The sequence below is a fragment of the Puma concolor genome, chromosome A2, assembly GCF_028749965.1.
Source record: "Puma concolor isolate L17-30 chromosome A2, mPumCon1.1.hap2, whole genome shotgun sequence".
Classification (NCBI taxonomy): Eukaryota; Metazoa; Chordata; class Mammalia; order Carnivora; family Felidae; genus Puma; species Puma concolor.
In genome coordinates this window covers 75,605,817-75,625,923 of record NC_141668.1, presented here as the reverse complement: position 1 = coordinate 75,625,923, position 20,107 = coordinate 75,605,817, and the positions used below count along the sequence as shown (strand labels likewise).

Genomic DNA, 20,107 nt, shown 5'->3' with positions numbered 1-20,107 from the left:
AATGAAATCTTATGATCTCTGGACTGGTTTTGGGAAAACCCAACTTCTCATCCTATTTTTATTTATAATTGGATATGTTTAAGTAGGATTCAGTTTCTTCACCTATGGAATGAGGTTAAAGTATGCATAGCTTTCAAAACATTTTTTTGGTAATATAGTTTTTTTAAATGAAATCTCAGCTATAATCCTGAGACTCCAAATTGCACCTGCTTAGCTTCTATTCTTCACTCCCACAATAGCCTTGATATGCCTGCAGGAAATTGTAGGACTCCAACGAACATAGTTTGAGAACCACTGGGCTAGATGATCTTTATAGTGTCTCCAAAATTTTTAATTTTCTCCACGTAGTTATTTTATGTGCATAATATCTATATATTTTAACACTAATGTCATAAGGGTTCCTTTATGCCTCAATATTTTAAATATATTGCCTTCATTAAAATATTTATCCTTGTCTTCTGGTTTCCTTTAGTTATTTGGTTATTTTGGTCACTGTGTAATACAGATAAATATTTTAATCCCATAGCAATTTTTTCATAGCTCATAGTATGAATTGCCTTTCAGTAAAACTAAGGATTTGTGGACTAATTAAATCAATATTTATTGAATATATACTTTCTGACAGATATTGTATTAGAGCCCAGGATGCACAAATAAATAAAGCATTGTCTCTATCTTCAAGAATGTCACAATCTGGCCAGGGAGAAAGACAGGAAACACGTAGTTAACATACCATGGGGTATCAAGAGCTGAGTTCTAGCCTCATACATGCAGTCTCCTGACTGATTTATGTGCTTAGATATCTAAGAACATTCCCCTGACTTTCAAATGGTAGCAAAAATTATTAGTTAGCAGATTAGTTTGGCTACTTCAAAGGAGGCAAAAATAGCATATCCCAAAGAAAAATAGGTGGCTTTTTTTTTCTCAGTTCAAGCTGGTGTGTCCATAAGTTCATCCATATGATGATCTCACTAGACACAGAAAAATAATTAACTAAAATTCAATACCCATTTATTAGCAGGGTATTGAATAATCATTAAGCTAGGAATACAAGAGAATGGACTAGAGATATCTACAAAAAAAACATTATATGTAATGGTGAAATTCTGAATGCTTTGACTCTGACTTTCAGAACAAAGCAAGTATGTCGTCCACTCCCCTTACTCCCATTCAGCATGTTACTGGAGGCAAGTTCAATAAGACAAAAAAAAAAAAAAAAAAGACCTAAAGATACACAAACAACATGCTTAACTATGTAGAAAATCCTAGGAAGCAACAACAACAAAAAAAAAAAAACAGAAAAAACAGTATATAAAAATCAATTGCATTTTTACATACTAGCAACAAATAATCTGAAGTTTTAAAATACCATTTAAAATAGCATCAAAATAATGAAATACCTAGAGTTATATATCCAATAAAATATGTTCAGCATTTGTATTCTGCAATTTATAAAATACTATGGAATGAAATTTTAAAAGATTTACATAAATTGAAGGATATACCATGTTCATCAACTAGAAGACTCAGTATTATTGTGAAGTCTCCCAAAATTGATCTCCAGATCTGTTGAGACAAAGAAAAGATAAGGCAACAACTGTAAGAAAGGTCCTGATTGATGAAATCTAGAATAAAGAACAAGTGTGTTATGTATCAGACTGAGGGAATGGTGGTATTGGCAAGGAGCAATTTCTACTTTTTCTTTTAAGCTGAATATAAGCAAGATCAATAGTAGGACAAGTTTTTTGTTTTTTTTTGGGTTTTTTTTTAATTTTTTTTAATGTTTATTTATTTCTGAGACAGAGGGAGACAGAGCATGAGTGGGGGAGGGGCAGAGAGAGAGGGGGACACAGAATCCAAAGCAGGCTTCTGGCTCTGAGCTGTCAGCACAGAGCCCGATGCGGGGTTCGAACTTACAGACTGCGAGATCATGACCTGAGCCGAAGCCGGACGCTCAACCGACTGAGCCACCCAGGCGCGCCCCCTTTTTTTTTTTTTTTTTTTTTTTTTTTAATGGACTTGAAGGAAGACTCTTCCTTAAAGACTATCAGTTGAGGGGCGCCTGGGTGGCGCAGTCGGTTAAGCGTCCGACTTCAACCAGGTCACGATCTCACGGTCCATGAGTTCGAGCCCCACGTCGGGCTCTGGGCTGATGGCTCAGAGCCTGGAGCCTGTTTCCGATTCTGTGTCTCCCTCTCTCTCTGCCCCTCGCCCGTTCATGCCCTGTCTCTCTCTGTCCCAAAAATAAATAAACGTTGAAAAAAAAAAAATTTTAAAAGACTATCAGTTGATGTCATCTTCTGGTAGTAAGTTGTTGGTAAGTTAGATGAACTGGAATCTAAAGGACACAAGAGAAGGTCTGAAATAACATGGTGAGCAATGTGCCAGACTGACAATGAGAGATGAATAATGAAATTATTGAACTGCAGTAAGAGCCTATTTGAGGCTCAAAGTTGCTACATTCTTCAATGGCTGGTTGTTAGTCAGGATCTAATCTGGAGTCAATAATCACACTAATTTGAACAAGGATGGCTTAATATAAAGCATTATTAACTATTTATAAGAAATTTGCTATTAAGAGAGTATAGAAAAGAATTCTAAAGAATATCCTAAAGCTGATGTAGAGAACCGAAGGAAGGAACAAACTTGGAAAGGGTTTCAGATCTAATTGGGGTTCAGATTTGGGGTTCAGATCTAATTGGAAAAGGTGTGGCTGCAGCCCACTGGTTGGCAGAAAAGCTCATTGGTTGTCCCATTCCTGAGCTGGTCCACAACCACAGGATGGGCTGGTGCATGGAACTGATGACCAAGGCTAGCTAGATGGGAACCTTCCTCTGGGCTGCCTGTGGGCCTAGGCTAGTGGGCAAGGCATTGCAAGCAGGAACTACCCTCTTGGGTTTGGTGGGCAGTTAGGAAACCTCTGGCTAACGTTGGAAAACTAGAAGGGAGCACCATTGGGTGACCTGGCAGGTACACTGATGGAAGTCATGTGCCACTGCATGAAGCTAAGATCCTTCTTCCTCCAGGGTCTTCAGCGCCATCTACTGACAAACAGTATTGTGTCAGCTGGCAAGGGAGAAATATTCCAGTATCCTATGCAGGCACTTGAAACTGGGTAGCATTACATTGATAAAGGAAACCATCCTTCACTTCTGCCCTGAGTACTTATTAATGATTTCAGGGATCTTATTTCCTTTTAAGTCGTCTGTGAACACATCTGCTAATTTTATTAAATGTTATTATTATTAAATAAAGGAGAAAAAAATCTTACACGTTATGAGTCAAAGGAAGAGCAAGAGTACAACTCCAGCACAGTTAGAACTCATGGCCGCAGAGCCTCAGAACATAAGCGATTTAAAGCTGAGTTTGCTGCACTTGGATAAAATGACACATTTTGGCAGAATTTTACAGTTTACAATTTCACATTCCAGGGTGTGGCCGCTGTACCATTCTGACACAGAATTAGCATCTCTAATTAATGTTATGTAAAACAGAGGCTTGTGAGGCACAGCCCTAGGAGCCGGTTCTTTATGAGGCAAATAGTATTTTTAGGACCAAACCGGATTTTTCTTTTAGGGTCCACATGGCACTAAACAGATGGTGATGTGGGTGGCTGTGGTTTAAGATCTGAAGCGGTTCATAAAGACACCCAGTCTTGTCCTCGTCCCACCCTAGAGGCGGTGATGGCTATAGGCTAGTCCAGGCAACTCTGCAGCGGGATGGTGTCAGCCATCCCCGTAGGCGGACACTGCTGGACCCCGCAGACAGGCAGCGCCCTATACTACAGGGCCTCTGGGAACTTAGACTGCTCTAGCCTGCTGGCAGTGTTCATAATTAGCATAACCATGCCTATTTTAATCTGAAAAGGAGCTTAGAACTTTTTTTCCCCCCAGAGCTCTCTTTAGCTCTTAAAGGTGTAACTGAATGTTGAAACTACCTTTCCCCAAAGGTCCCTTCTTTTAATTGTTCTTTAAAATTCCAATGTGTCTGCTGCCTAAGCTGCATTTATCCAGAAACTTGGATTCTGGGTAGTTGATGGGGAGAGGGAGGGAAGGAAAAGTCATTTAACATGTGCTCATTTCTTTTTCTCCAGAAAAAACGTTATATATATTCTTTGTGATAGAAATTCCTTACTACCAACACCTATAGTACCAAATTTGTTTTCTTAATTTGATCACATCCCATTGTTCTTAGCATTTGCTCTCTGTGTCAGTGTCCCATTCCATTTATTTTAAATTTGTTTGATCTTTTTGTCTTTTTTGATTTATTAAATTAAAAAGCACTCTAAATTCCACATACGTTGGAATTATGTAAATTTAGAAGTTAAAATTTCCTCCAGAAGCACTGCAATCCTGTCTCTGGTACTTTTGTTAAAAATATCAAGCATATTCTTTCTCCTGTGCTTATGCAGTCATTCACACAAATAGTATGTATTGTGAGTGATGAGTGTTTCACCAAAAAAAATGTTGCAAACATTATTTTCAACTTGCTCCATTTTCTGTTAACCACCTCATCGTGATCCATTCTCCGGCTGTTACATATTTATCCCACCTAGTCCTGAAAATTTAGGTAGTTCCCAGGTTCCTACCATCATGGAAGAAAGTCTGCTGCAGGAACATCCTAGTTTATACCCAGAGCTTTATGCAGTCATACGTTATCTCTGCAGAAATGATTCCCTGAAGACTGCTAGGTGCATCTTGAACCTTTTTATAAATTTTGACAAATCATCTCCAAAAATGTTGGTCCATTTAATACTCCCCCTTAACAAGGATGCATGTGCTCTCCTGTCCCACTCTGATGCAAGGATTACGGATTCTCCCCAGAAGCTCCTGTTGGAACTTGTCAGTGTTATCATTTAGCCCATGATTTGTTTTCCTGAGCTAGAATTGTAGAGAAGGAGAAATAATTTTCCCTCTACCCTTCTGAGTTCTTAGCTGAAACCCATGTAATGAAAGACTAACAAGACAAAAAGAAACAAGTTTATTAACATCCATAACCCATGTATATATGAATGATACCCAGGGAAAAATTCCTAACTCTCCTGGGTGGCTTAGGATTCATTCCTAAATACGTCCTTAATAGGGGAAGGAGAGGAGAGATGTAGGCCTCTTAGAGGAGAATAAATTATTTTTAGGAAAGATAAATGGGCCCTTAAAAGAATAGGTGGAAAGTATGATAGTTTGTGATGACGTTGGTCTCTGTGTGGTGTCTACTTCTACTGTCCTATGGTAAAAGTCAGTCTTTCATGGCTGATGAAGCTTCCTTTCAAGGAGGGAACTTATGACAATTAACTTCCTTTTAGAGGATTTGTCTTTATGCAGATGAGGGGAGTTCAGAGAGAGCCTCTGCTGGCATTTGCTGATTCTCAAGTGGCTCAGCATAAAAGTCATTCTACGAAAGTGTCATACTTTGTAGTGGAATGTTCTGCCACTCTTCAGACAGAGTAAACCCAACAAAAGTTTGTTTCCTGTCTTAGATAATTTACCACAGTAGCATTATTCCCTGGGGACAGTATTCTGACCAGACCTTCTTGGGAGTTACAACAGCACGGTGCTTGTAGTCAGGTATGGGCCATATTGCTAAATTAACGAGGGTCAGATGTCTGTATCCTATGGAACAAGAGATACAGTTATGATCGGTTTTGTTTTGTTTTTTTTTCTAAACAGTATACATTTCCAGACAGAACACTGCTAGATGCTTTTATAAAATGTGTAACAATCATGGGGCGCCTGGGTGGCGCAGTCGGTTGAGCGTCCGACTTCAGCCAGGTCACGATCTCGCGGTCCGTGAGTTCGAGCCCCACGTCAGGCTCTGGGCTGATGGCTCAGAGCCTGGAGCCTGTTTCCGATTCTGTGTCTCCCTCTCTCTCTGCCCCTCCCCCGTTCATGCTCTGTCTCTCTCTGTCCTAAAAATAAATAAATGTTGAAAAAAAAATTAAAAAAAAAAATGTGTAACAATCAGATAACTGTTACCAGTAATTGACAGTCAAACAGATCCATGGCAGCTACAGCCACCCACCACAGGAGCAAAATAAACTTGTTATTTTTCCTTTTTTTTCCCAGATGAATAGAAGCCTCAGATTCATTTCAGCTGGATAGAATCAAAAAGCCTTCAAGCTAGCAGCTGTCAATAAACTATTTGTTTTTTTTTCCCTTATAAGACAATATAACACCATTAAAGACAGTGAAAACAGGAGTGGTGGGGGAACCCTAACATCTCCTTTATTTTCTTTTTTATACATGTCCTCATTTTAATCCATCTGTCAGTATTTTTCATGGTTGAAATCCTTTTATGGAAATATACAATTTTACACCCTTATTTTTTTTTTTTTCACTTTAAACACAACCTTTGAAATATTCCATGTAATATTTGCAGCCTGTTGTGGTCACCATGTGTTAGTTCAGGTAGGAATGGCGGTGGCCTCCCCAAAAAAGACCTTTGCCTCTTTGAATGTCCTACTGCTGAAATAGCATTGCTCATTCTGGGCACACCAGAGCCTTGCAGAAGGTCTGGGAATGTGAGCCAGGGGAGCAAGAAGGCCAGAAAACATGGATAGTGGTTGGTGTCTGCTTTCGCTGCAGTAACTCCACTAGGGAATTTGTTGTTTGACATTTCACGCAACTTAGCTGACTCAAGGTGAAGCCAGCTAGCCACCTGAAATTGTGAGTGTAGTGTGGCAGGATGGATAATCAGAGTAATAAAGGGTGAGAGAAAGACAGGCAGGTGAAGGAAAATGAACAAACAGCTACCTGAACAAGGACTGCAGCTTTTGATTCAAGTTTAGAATAAAAGCCAAAATGAAACTTCCTTAAATTCAGACTACGTTTAACAGCATTCATTCTTGTGTGTTTGTTATTAATTTTTGTCTTTCCTTCCTTCGTCCCTCCCTCCCTTGTTTGCATTATATCCTCCAATGCCTATTGGGCAGTAGTTTGTTTGTTTGTTTTTATCTAAACAACATTAAAACCATAATCTTGAAGGGATTGGAGCCTATCAAAGTGAGTGAAGGAGAATTTGAAGTTTGAAAAAGCAATTCAGTTACCTTTTCCTTGTTACTGTCAGAATACTTAATTACCTCTGATGTTTTAAATAACATTTTTGGAATGTATGATGATTTTATATTTAAGAGAGAATATTGAATTAACTAAATTCTTAGAAAGTCTACCCTGGAACAAGAGTGCAAAATTTCATTTTATGCCTTATTTTCACTTCTTGAGGCCATATCTCTTTTGAAAGAGTTTAAGTTGCTTTTGAAATATAATTGACATGCGATATTTAAAGTGTACGATTAAGTGTCGCCATGTGTATATACCCATGAAACCATCATCACAATCAGGACAGTGAACATACCCATCATCCGCAGAAGTTTCTTCACACCTGTTTGTTATCTCCCTATCCTTCCCTGTATCCCCACCCCCTTCATTCCCAAACAACCACTTATCTGCTTCCTGTCACAATAGATTCGTTTGCATTTTCTTAAATTTTGTATAAGTGGAATATAGAGCATAGACTCTTTTTTGAAGAGAGGGGTTCTGTTTTTGTCAGGGAACTTAACTATTTTTATATTTATCTGTGTTGTCTGTAGTATCAGTAGTTCGTTCTTTTTCTGTTGCTGAATTACCTATATCCCATTGTGTGGATATACCACAATTAGGTTATCCATTCACTTGTTGACATTTTGGTTATTTCCAGTTTTGGTGTGTCTGGTTATTACAAACCAAAGCTGCTATTAATAAGTCCTTATATGGCCAGCATTTCCTTTTTCCTTGGCTAAATACCTAAGAATGGAAAGGCTGGATCATCTGGTGGGTGTTTAACTTTTTAAAAACCTGCCAATCCGTTTTCCCAGGTTGTAGCATTTTACACTGCCACCGTCAGCATATGAAAGTTCCGTGTCCACATCTTTAATTTTAGACATTTTACTAGGTGTGTATTCTATATAAAAAAATGCTTAGATATATAGAGAATTTATCAGATATATGATTTATGAGAACTTTTTTCCAGTTCCTGGCTTGTCTTTTTGTTCACTTAATAGTTTCTTTTGAAGAGCAGTAGTACATAATTTTGTTGAAGACCAAAGAAATGTTGGGCTTATTTCTTGGTCACAAAAATTTTCTTCTGTGATTTCTAGAAGTTATAGCTTTAGGTTTTATATTTAGGTCTCTGATCTGTTGTTCGTTAATTTTTGAATGTGGTGCCAGAGATAGATCAAAGTTCCTTATATAGTTTTACAGCTGTTCAGTACCATTTGCAAAAAGACTCTCTTATCTGCAGAATTGCCTTTGCAACTTTATTGAAATTCAATTGACCATGTATGTGTAAGTATTAGGTTAGGACTCTTCCATTTTGATGCCAATACCACATTGTGTTAATTACTGTAATTTTATAATGAGTCATAGTTTGGCTATGTAAGGGCTTCAACTTCTTTCTTTTTAAAAGTTGATTGGCTAGTCTAGATCCTTTGCATTCCCATGTGAATTTTAAAATCTGCTGGTCAGTTTCCACAAAACTTGCTGGGTATTTGGGATTATGTTTAATTTATGGATCATTTTGGAGATAATTGGTATTTTAATAATCTTGAGTCTCCTAATCCATAAGCATAGTATAGCTCTCCATTTATTTAAGTCTTCAGTTTCTCTGAGCAATGTTTTGTAGTTTGCAATGTACAGGTCTTGTGTATCTTTTGGCAGATTTATAGCTATTTAATATTTTTATGCTAATGTAAATTAAAGTTTTTGTTTAAAATTTCTATTGTTTATTGCTAGTATACAAAAATACAATTGATTTTTGTATCTTGATCTTGTATCTTGCAACTTTGTTAAAATCAACTTATTCCAGTAGCTTTTTGGTAGATTCCATAGGTTTTTTTAATGTAAATAATCATGTTATTTGTGAATACATAGTTTTTCTTTTTCCTTCCCAGCATGTAGCCCTTTTATTTCTTTTTTTCACCCAATTGCATGGGCTAGAACCTCCAGTAAAATATTGAGTAAAAGTGGCAAGAGTGGACATCCTTGTTTTTGATCTTAGGGGGAAAGCATTTAGTCTTTGACCATTATGAATGACACTAGCTTAAGTTTTTTGGTTTTTGTTTTTGTATTTTTTTTTAACAGACATTCTTTTATTTCTTTTTTAAATGTTTTTATTTATTTTTTATATGTAATTTATTGTCAAATTGGTTTCCATACAATACTCAGTGCTCATCCCAACAGGTGCCCTCCTCAACCCCCAACTCCCCCTCTCCCCTCTCCCCCACCCCCCATCAAACCTCAGTTTGTTTTCAGTTTTTAAGAGTCTCTTATGGTTTGCCTACTTCCCTCTCTGTAACTTCTTTTTTCCCCCCATCCCCTCCCCCCTGGTCTTCTGTTAAGTTTCTCAGGATCCACATATGAGTGAAAACATATGGTATCTGTCTTTCTCTGCCTGACTTATTTCACTTAACACTCTCCAGTTCCATCCACGTTGCTACAAATGGCCAGATTTCATTCTTTCTCATTGCCAAGTAGTATTCCATTGGATATATAAACCACATCTTCTTTATCCATTTGTCAGTTGATGGACATTTAGGCTCTTTCCATAATTTGGCTATTGTTGAAAGTGCGGCTGTAAACATTGGGGTACAAGTGCCCTTATGCATCATTTCCTGTATCCCTATATCCCTTGGGTGAATTCCTAGCAGTACTATTGCTGGGTCATAGGGTAGATCTATTTTTAATTTTTTGAGGAACCTCCACAAAGGTTTTCCAGAGTGGCTGCACCAGTTTGCATTCCCACCAACAGTGCAAGAGGGTTCCTGTTTCTCCACATCCTCTCCAGCATCTGTAGTCTCCTGATTTGTTCATTTTAGCCACTCTGACTGGCATGAGGTGGTATCTCAGTTTGGTTTTTATTTGTATTTCCCTGATGAGGAGTGATGTTTAACAGACATTCTTTATCAGGTTCAGGAAGTTCTTTTTTATTCCTAGCTTGTGGAAAATTGTTATTAAGAGTGGATGTTGGATCTTGTCAAATATTTTTTTGTCATCTATTAAAATGATCATACCATCTTGTATCATCTTGGACAAAACGATATATATATTATTATCTTTATCTGTGTTGCTTTTAAGATTTCTCACCTCTCGTTTCAAATAATTTGATTATGTGGTATTTTGGTGTGCTTTCATCATGCTTTTCTGCTTAGAGTTTATTTAATTTCTTACATGTTAGTTTGTAATTTTCATCAAATTAGGAAAATTTGTTTTAAACATATTTTATTCTGCCTCCCCCCTCATTCCTCTCCTTTGGAGATTGCAATTACATGTTTAGTTGGCCACTTGATTCACTGAGTGTCGCATGATTCACTGATAATCTTTTTCCTTTTCTCTTTTGTCTCCGTGTTTTAATTCAGAGCGTTTCTGTTGCTATGTCTTCAAGTTTACTCATCTTTTCTTCTTCACTGTCTAATCAGTCATTAATCTCATCCAGTGCATTTATCATCTCACATGTTGTAGATTTTATCTCTAGAAGTTTGGTTTTTTATCTCTTCCCTGTCTTTACTTAACATGTGCAGTCTTTCATCTAGCTTTTTGACATATGGAATGCCTATGTAATAATTTTCTTTTCTACAAATTCTGCAGTATTTGTTATTTCTGGGTCAGTTTGGGGTTTTTTTTAATTGTTTTTTTCATCTCATTATAGTTATATCTTCCTCCTTCTTTGTGTGCCTGGTAATGTTTTACTCAATGCCATACATTGTGAATTTTTTCTTGCCAGATCTTATATGTTTTTATATTCCAAAACATTCTTCAGCTTGTTCTATGACATGGTCAAATTACTTGAAATAGTTTCATCATTTCAGATCTTGCTTTTAAGTTTTGATAGCAGGACTCAAGCTACATTTAGCCTATGGTGAGTTTTTCTCCAATACTGAAGCAAGGTCATTCTTAGTACTGTAAACATGCCTTGTGAATTTTGAGGTTTTCCTTCTGGCTATCAGAAATATTTCCTTTTCTCAACTTTGCATGAGTTCTGGGCATTGTTTCCTCTAATTGTTTGGGTGATTCTTTCTCTAGCATTGAGTATTTTCCTTAATTTTATGTATTTATCAGTACTTAAAAATTTTTTTAATGTTTATTTTTGAGAGAGAGAGATTGACAGAATGCAAGTGTGTTAGGGGCAGAGAGAGAGAGAGAGAGAGATTGAGAGATTGACAGAATGCAAGTGTGTTAGGGGCAGGAGAGAGAGGGAGACATGGAATCTGAAGCAGGCTCCAGGCTCTGAGCTGTCAGCACAGAGACCAACACGGGGCTCGAACTCCCAATCTGTGAGATCATGACCTGAGCTGAAATCATACACTCAACTGACAGAGTCATTCAGGTGCCCCTGTATTGATCAGTACTTAACTGAAGTTTGCTCTGTTGTTTTTTCCCCCTCTTTTCATTGTGACCCAAAATTTTCTCCAGGCAATAAATTGGATCAATAATAGATTTCATTGTATTTCCCATCTCTCAGGAATCACTGTCTGTCATTGCCTGATATTTAAATAGTTGAGAATCATTATTACATTATTTCATGTTTTCATTGGTGTTGTAGTTGTTACAGCCAGGAGGGTAAGTTTGGTCTTTCTTACTTGATCTTGGCTGGAAGTTGTGACTGTTTCTTCATGCCCCCCACCCCCAGCATTCAACATGATGCTAGGTATGTAATAAATATTTTTCAAGAATGAATATAGAGTCACATATGTGCATGTATTTGTGTGTCACACACACATACATACAAGTAAATGGGTGGTGTGTAAGTGAAAGAAAAACATACAACTCGCTGAGAGGGTGTGACAGTAAGTAATACATGTCAGACAACAGAGCATTTCTGAGCAGGGCTTTCCTGGGATTTCGTGGTTTACTACATGCCCTGGCCAGTCACTCAGGGCACCCATGCTTCTGAATTTACCTTCTTCCTTCATTGCCAAATAGCAGCGATTACATGGACATGAATTGGTTAAATTCTTACTTCTTTCTTTTTTTATTATTTTTTTAATGTTTATTTATTTTAGAGAGAAAGAGAGAGAGACACAGTGCAAGCAGGGGAGGGGCAGAGAGAGAGGGATACACAGAATCTGAAGCAGGCTCCAGGCTCTGAGCTGTCAGCACAGAGCCCAACATGTGCCTCGAACTCCCCAACGGTGTTAAATTCTTACTTCTCAACTTGATATATCAAAGCCAGTAGGAGAGACATCAAGTCTTCACAACCCCAGAAGTTTCCAAACACACGCTCAGATTTAAAGTCAACAAAACCCAAATTCCCTTCTTCCTTTACTCCTTTTATTTCCTCTTCCTGGGTTTCTGTCCAGTGCCTCCCTCAGGGAGGTCTTAGCAGAACTCCTGATTTGTTCTATGGGTAGTTAGATGCCTACACATCAGCTATTGTTGAGCGAATCGATTTTTCACCCTTTCTACTTCGAGTCTTGCTTTCTGACAGCGAATTATTCTTTGCTTACATCTACTGGCTTCCACCATTTATTAAAACTTCTTTGTATTTTATTTTACCTATGCCTCTCAAAATTTTATAAGCCCAGAAACTGAGTCAAGTTTAAAGAACGACATTGTAGAAATCATCAAAGGAAACTGCTAGGTTATTTTCCACAGGAGACCTTTTTTCTTTTTCTTTTAAAATGTTACTGTGGCCTACTCTGAGCTTCTGTTCTTCATAAATAACTCCAGCCTGGTTGAAACCTATTTTCTTATCCTATCAATGTACCAATGTTTTTAAGGAAAGATCTTTATCTAGAACACAGTCTCATTATCCTTGTGTTTTCATTCCTGTTTCCTCTCCTTGATTTGCCTTGAGGTAAGAAAAGGTGGTTCTGAGTTAGGAGAATCTTCGTGTCTGACTATAATAATCACAAACTTTATATAACAAAGTTAATTTGAGGTAACATATAATTAAGACTCAATCTAAAGAGGGTTAGCACTGCAAAGTAGAGAATGCTAGAGTGTGTTCAGCCCTGCATAAATCTGTGTGACTAGTGAAATAACTATTCAAAATTGGAAAATTGGACTGAAAAGTAGGTGACCTAATTTTATTTTCTTGTATAGTTACAGATGTGCTGAGAGTATCACACATAAACTCTTCTGGTGTTTAAGCAGATGACATTTTTGTTAGTTGTCAAGATATTAGAACCTTAAGACATCACACTAAATGACATTTCTTGTCTTTCTGCTGGCTCTATCACTAAACTTTATTAGAATCCAACACTGATTTTTGAAGTCACACATGAGGTGACCCAAGTTATAATACTCATTACCCTGGTATGAGGACAGTTGGGCTTAGGGAAGCAGAGAACATAATTTAACTGCAAAACAAACTTCCTTTGTTTTGTTTATGTGATGCTGTCCACCATTTGACGCTCCTTTCTTCCTCAGATTAGTTTATATTTCAGGGATTTTCCCTTTCGTAATTTAACACTTCACCATACACATGGGAAAACTGAAACACAAAAGTAATCTGGAACAGAAATAGAGATTACTTTATGAATTTCTTTTTTTTTTTTTTTTTTTTTTGGAGTCAAAACATAAGATCATGTTTAGATGATGTTTTAGCCCATGTCCTTTTTCCAAGATTTTTAATTTTTTTTTTTACTTTTTATATTTTAAGTAGGCTCCACACCCAGCGTGGAGACCATTGTAGGTCTTGAACTCACAACCGTGAGATCAAGGCCTGAGCTGGGATCAAGAGTCAGATGCTTAACCACACTGAGCCACACAAGTGCCCCCTTCCAAGATTTTTTATAAATGTTAACCAACTCTTTAGCGTTAAATATGCCATTGCATACAATGATGAAAATTTTGTTTTCCTCCTCTTTATTAGAAGACCATATGTTGTCATCAGACTAAAAGTGATATATTAGTGGCAGTTATACTAACCAAGTGTATGGATTTTTAAGCATAAAAGAAACTAATATTTTAGACAAACTTACCTTAGGTTAATTGTCTTAATTAAGCTAAGTTACTACTAATGAAGGTTAGTTGTTTTTATGGTTACAAACACAGACATTTGATTTGAGATGTAAATGTTAAATTCCGCTGTGGTGTGTGCCCTGGAATGTGTGAGGGGACAGCCTGGCTCAGGTGCTAGTTCCTGAGTTCCCACTTGCCCAGCTGTATAAGTCAACCATGTATAATGATTCACTGTTGACTGGGGCAACTGTGATAGCTCCTTTCAGTTCTCAAAGTCTTCAGTTTGTTTCTTATTCATATTTAAACTCATAATCCTTGAAACTAAGTTTTTGAAGTCCTATTCACTGTCACTAATCTTTATTTATATACTTAGTGTATTTCCCTCCTAGCATGCTGTTTTCACCCAACAAAGAATGTTCTGTGTCCTGAGTCATTTGACTTTGCCTCAGTCTATTTGTGCTCTCGCTTGTTGTCTTCCTACATTAGGTGAAGTCCCAGCACCTTGATCTCTTCTCATCTTACTCAAACTCACTCGCCCATTGTTTTTATCAAATCTGGTGTTACTCCTCACCAAGGCCTCCTATTTACCAAGCTCATTCTTTATCTCTTTTTTCTCTCCAGGCCATCACTCCTTCCTCAAGGCACTCCCTGCTTTTTTCACTCCCTTATCCATGTTATGTACATTCCTTGCTGCTATGGGGTCTGCAGCCTCAGGAAGCTCTTCCTTTACTAATTCCTCCTTACTCACTTATCCTATATGCCATCTGCACCCAGTATTGCTCACAATAATTGCAGATACACCCAGCAGCATTTCTCTTCCCAGTGGACAGTTTTATTTATTTATTTTTTTCCAGCCAGATTTTGTATACCTTATTTCATGGAATGTGTAGGTAAGATCCAGTTCTGTGTTTACATACAAAAATACATATGAATATCCTGTAAAACATTTGCTTGCTTTTACATGAAGTATCCTAAAATAAAAGTTGGTTACATATATTAGCAGATTACTGTGTTTTAAGTACATTTTAAGAAATTGGTGGGGGGTTTGGGTTGACATGTAGCATATAAAAATTTCTCCCATTTAAAGTAATTGGAAATAGGGGCACCTGGGTGGCACGGTTGGTCAAATGTCCAACTCTTGATCTTGGCTCAGGTCATGATCTCATGGTTGGTGAGTTCAAGCCCCACATCAGGCTCTGTGTTGGTGGTGTGGAACCTGCTTGAGATTCTGTCTCTCCTTCTCTGTGCCCCTCCCCCACTTGTGCTCACTCTCTTTCTCTCTCAAAATAAGTAAATAAACTTAAAAAATTTTTAAGTAACTGGAAATATAGTCAGTGGTATTGCACTAGCATTGCATGGTGACAGATGCTACGCTTGAGGTAAGCATAGCAAAATGTATCGCTTTGTGAAATCATTATATTATACACCTGAAACTAATGTGACATCATGTGTCAACCGTACTTCAGTTTAAACAAATAAATAAATTGGGGCACCTGGGTGGCTCAGTCAGTTGCGTGTCCAACTTCAGCTCAGGTCATGGTCTCGCAGCCCGTGGGTTCAAGCCCCACGTTGGGCTCTGTGCTGACAGCTCAGAGCCTGCAGCCTGCCTCTGATTCTGTGTCTCCTTCTCTGCCCCTTTCCCACTCACACTCTGCCTCTTTCTCTCAAATATAAACGTTGAAAAAAAATTTTTAATAAATTAAGTAAGTACATATGTACTGAGAAATAGGCTCCCAATTAGCATTTTCATGCAGAACTTTGGCTTTTCAGAAATAGATTACTGACCTAAATTGAGCAATGCCTATCCTAACCATCATTAAATAAATAGACCCCTACTAGTATCACACTGGAGGATCCTGGGTGGAGCCACAGGGAGCCGCCTGTGGAAAAAGCAGCCCTCTAGCCAAATCTCCACCTGCAGAAGCATGCCTAAAGGTTAGAGCTTCTGTTCTTGTGAACCATAGTTTGGCAGTTATTTGACACCTGATGTGTTTTCTCTGCTGGCAAAAGCATAATACTCTAGCATGTTTCTACCAGTCATTTTTTTACACATGCCTCTCATTTTACCATGATTCCTGGCAGCCCTTCAGGCCTCTAGTACTGAATTTTGTGTATCACTCGTTTTTAAGGCAGACTATTCCAACATGCTCTCAAGCATTGCTGAAAGTCCATCAAGCCATTATCATAGGTGGTACAGTCACCTAGATGGATATTTACATGTATTTTATTCCTCATAGATTATACTCTAATTGTTTAACATGTGCCACATGACCCCACCTGGACTGTCACCCTCTGTTGAAATGTTGTGCATTTTTATTGTTCCTCCCAGCCCACCTAACCGAGTCCCCTGTCCTATCAGATCTTCAGTAAGTACTTGCAGAGAGATTTGCAATCCAGGTCAGAAGCAGAATTGCAGGGTGAGTTTGAAACCTGAATAACAAATCGTTTGTCTTGGGCCCTGCTGCGGTACATCCTATGTTACTATGTATGCTAGATGCCCGTTACATTCATCATTTATGGCAAGTTTTAAGGTTTTAGAAACTAGATTCTATAGGTGGAATGGGGGGGGGGGTGCGCGAATGGCTTTTTTTTTTCTATCTGCCAAACTTTCAAACAAAACTAAACAAAGCATTGTCTGTACTAACTTCACATGCACCAGTACTGTAGAGGCACAGAAAGTGACCTATAAGGGACCTTTGTTAAAGCCTCCCACAAACGTCAATATGCCTATTGTTCCTGTTAAGAAAAAGAGGAAAAGGAAATCAGAAACACAATCCCTATATCAAAGAAGAAGGCAGTCTGAATCCCGATGGGACTCTTGTTTGTCTGTTCTTAGGTCCCCAGTGATGTTTCCTTTCTTCACTTTATCTGCTGGAATCCATTTGTAATGAGAAAAAGTGGTTTAAGGACTCAGGTCTGTTTGCTCTGAAGTTAATAGTTCTGAGTGTGATATATTCTACTTTTCAAAAGAGACTGACCTAAGACTTTATACCCCACTGTTTTCTCCAATATGGAAAGATTTTCAAGATATGTAAAAGGAAAAAGGAAAGTACAAAATAGGCCTAAGTGTCCATTAGTGGAAGGAAGAGAGAATGGCTGAACAAATGGACATGATATGATGTCCAGGTAGTGCACAGAGCATTTGTAGATGGTGTTTTTCCTAAAGAGTTCAGGACTGGGGCTATACTAACAGACTCACTTGTTATCGATACTCTTATATACTGCATATATGTGTGTGTGTGTGTGTGTGTGTACATATGTATACACATGCACACACTTTTAATTATTGTTTTGCTATTTGCATATGATATTTTAATAACAATTTTTTCAGTTGAAAGTTAAAGTTTGTAGAGAGAAGTGCCCTTTTAATTTTTTTAATATTTATTTTTGAGAAAGAGAGAGCATGTGTGAGCAGGGGAGGGTCAGAGAGAGAGGGAGACACAGAATCCAAAGCAGGCTCCAGACTCTGAGCTGGGGGCACAGAGCCCGATATGGGGCTTGAACTCATGAACTGAGAGATCATGACCTGAGCCAAAGTCGGATGCTTAACTGACTGAGCCACCTCAGTAGCCCTGAGAAGAGCCCTTTTAAAATGAGAAATTAACTACCTGGCCAGCTTTCATGTAAACTTTCCGCTCAGCAGTAGGCTATATGCTTGGTGATGCTTCCTCCAATGCTGGACAGTTGGTCTGTGTATTGCTATTATTGATCACTTCAGCTGCTTGAATACATGTTTCTGCTTGACATAAGCAGGGCACATGGGCAATGTGTTATGATAGATGAGTGTCAGCGCTTCTGGAAAGGCTCTGCCTTCAAAGAGCTCTGTTAGAAGAGCCAAACTAGTGTATTCTATTATTACTCTTGTTCCGTGAGTAGGTGAATCTGTACACAGAGATAACAGAGCATTTTGAATTACAGGGCCACCAGTGTGCAAAAGCTAGACAGCTTTCCAGATTATTTCCATAACTAAAGAACGGTGCTGCTAACCAACTTCATCTAATCCCAGGGCTTGGATGAAACCAAATTAGATTGGCTTTGTCTCAGCCAGAGGTTTTGCTGACAAAGAGTAAACAAGTAAATATGACAGTGTTTCCTATACAGTGGCAATGGGGACAGTGGTATTTCTGAGTAAATCTACTATATAGTTCATGACATTTTGATGAATAGATACAGACTGGATAAATTTGAAATCCTCATTACAAAAGAAACCAGAAGAAACAGAAAGGAAAGGAAACTGTCTTTGTTCAGAAACCCACGAAGCACCATGATGTTGCAGAAAGAACCTTGGCCTTGGTGGTCAGAACTCTCTCTCATCCTCCCATTTACTAGCTGTTTGTCTTCTGCAATAAACTTCCCTTTCTGAGCCTTGTCCATATCATGAACACAAGAGTACCTAACTTGTTAGGATCATTATGATCACTGTAGATACTGTATATAAAAAGAGTTTCTAGTAGAAGGAGCCTGGCATATGGTAGCCCCAATAGGTGAGAATAACTCTGCTGTTCTTGTTAGCATAGAGGGAGCAGCCTCTGTGCTAAGCCTACTTCTACCCACATTTTCTGCATCAGTCCCAGGGGGCTGGCTCAACTCTGTGAATGGACAGCTCCATCCAACTAATAGCTTCATGGAACTTCCTCTTTCATGTCGCTGATATTAAGCTTTGACGCTCTTTCTATACTCTTACCCAGGGAAAATTACACCAAATAGACCTGGCTTTGATCTATTTTCAATTTTGACTGAATTATGGACAATAATACTGTATTTTAAAGTATAGTCAGAGACTGCAGGCTACAAAAATTCAAACCCTTTTTAGTCTTTTCAGATCTTGAAAGTAGATGATTAACCATTGTCAGCTCTATATTGACCTGGGCTTTCTTAGCTATTGAACTTCTGGCTCCAATTCACACCTCCATTCTCCCTTTAATCTTGTATAATTTTTTGTAATGCCTTAATTTCAGGAGTGCATTTATGTGTTAGTTTTGTTATTTTAGCAGAATTATGATCTTTGGTATGTTCTGTCCTAAAAACTGCTTTTAGCATAATAGTTACGAAGCATCCTATAGTCAACAAAAGGACTATTAAGGTGCTAATTATATCTTTCTCCACTACTTTAGGGATTTCTTCCCCCGAACATCACTGCTGTGAAATTCCATGTTAATAAGACCTCAGGTGGACTAGGACTGCAAAGAACTCTTCCTATTCCATCTTAATGCTATATAGCAAACCACCTCAAAAATCAGCAGCTTACAACAATTGTTTATTCTTTCAAATACTCATGGGTTAGTTGGGGCTGGCTGATATATGCACAGCTCATCATCTATAGGTTGAGTCCACATTTGCTCTACATATTTATCACTCTCCTTGGACCAGTGGGCTAATCAGGGCATGCTTTTCTCTGGCAATGACAGAAGAGCAAGAAGGGTGAATGGAAACATGTGCTACCTCCTAAGTTTGCAACCACCCCTTTCGTCCCACCCCATTCCTTGGCGAAACAAGTCAAAGCGCCATAAAAGAAGTGCAAGGTCATATGGCAGAGGGTGCAGTTCTAGGAAGGGGTGAAGAATTAAGATTAGTAATATAATCAGCACGTCTGGCTTTGCCACTAACTAATGAGGACTTTTGAGCAAGTCTCCAAGCCACAGCTTCTCCATGATTACATTCATTCATGGCATTCAACAAATAATTTTACCAGGGGTGCCTGGCTGGCTCAGTCAGTGGAGCATGCAACTCGATCTCAGGGTTGTGAGTTCGGGCCCCACATTGGGTGGGGCACCTGGGTGGCTCAGTCAGTTAAGCATCCAACTCTTCATTTCAGCTCAGGCCATGATCTCATGGTTCATGAGTTCAAGCCCTGCGTTGGGCTCTGTGCTGACAGCACAGAGCCTGCTTGGGACTCTGTCTCTTTCTCTACTCCTCCCCTGCTCACTTTCACACACATACTGTCTCTCTCAAAATAAATAAACATTTTTAAAAATAATAAAATTTAAAAAAATAATAATTTTACCATATACTTGGTACCAGGCATTGTTCTAGGTGATTAGGACCATAACAGTGAACAAAATTGTTGGAAATCCTTGCCCATACAGATCTTATATGCTGGTCAGAGATATACAGTAAATATGTGTGTGTGTGTGTGTGTGTGTGTGTGCATGCATTCATGAGTGTGTAATATG

General features: G+C 38.3%; 1 protein-coding gene across 8 annotated transcripts in view; it reads left to right on the top strand.

Annotated features, from left to right (window-relative positions):
• CDK14 (cyclin dependent kinase 14) overlaps positions 1-20,107 on the top strand; it is a 638,124-nt gene that overhangs the window by 429,501 nt on the left and 188,516 nt on the right. The window lies entirely within an intron of this gene.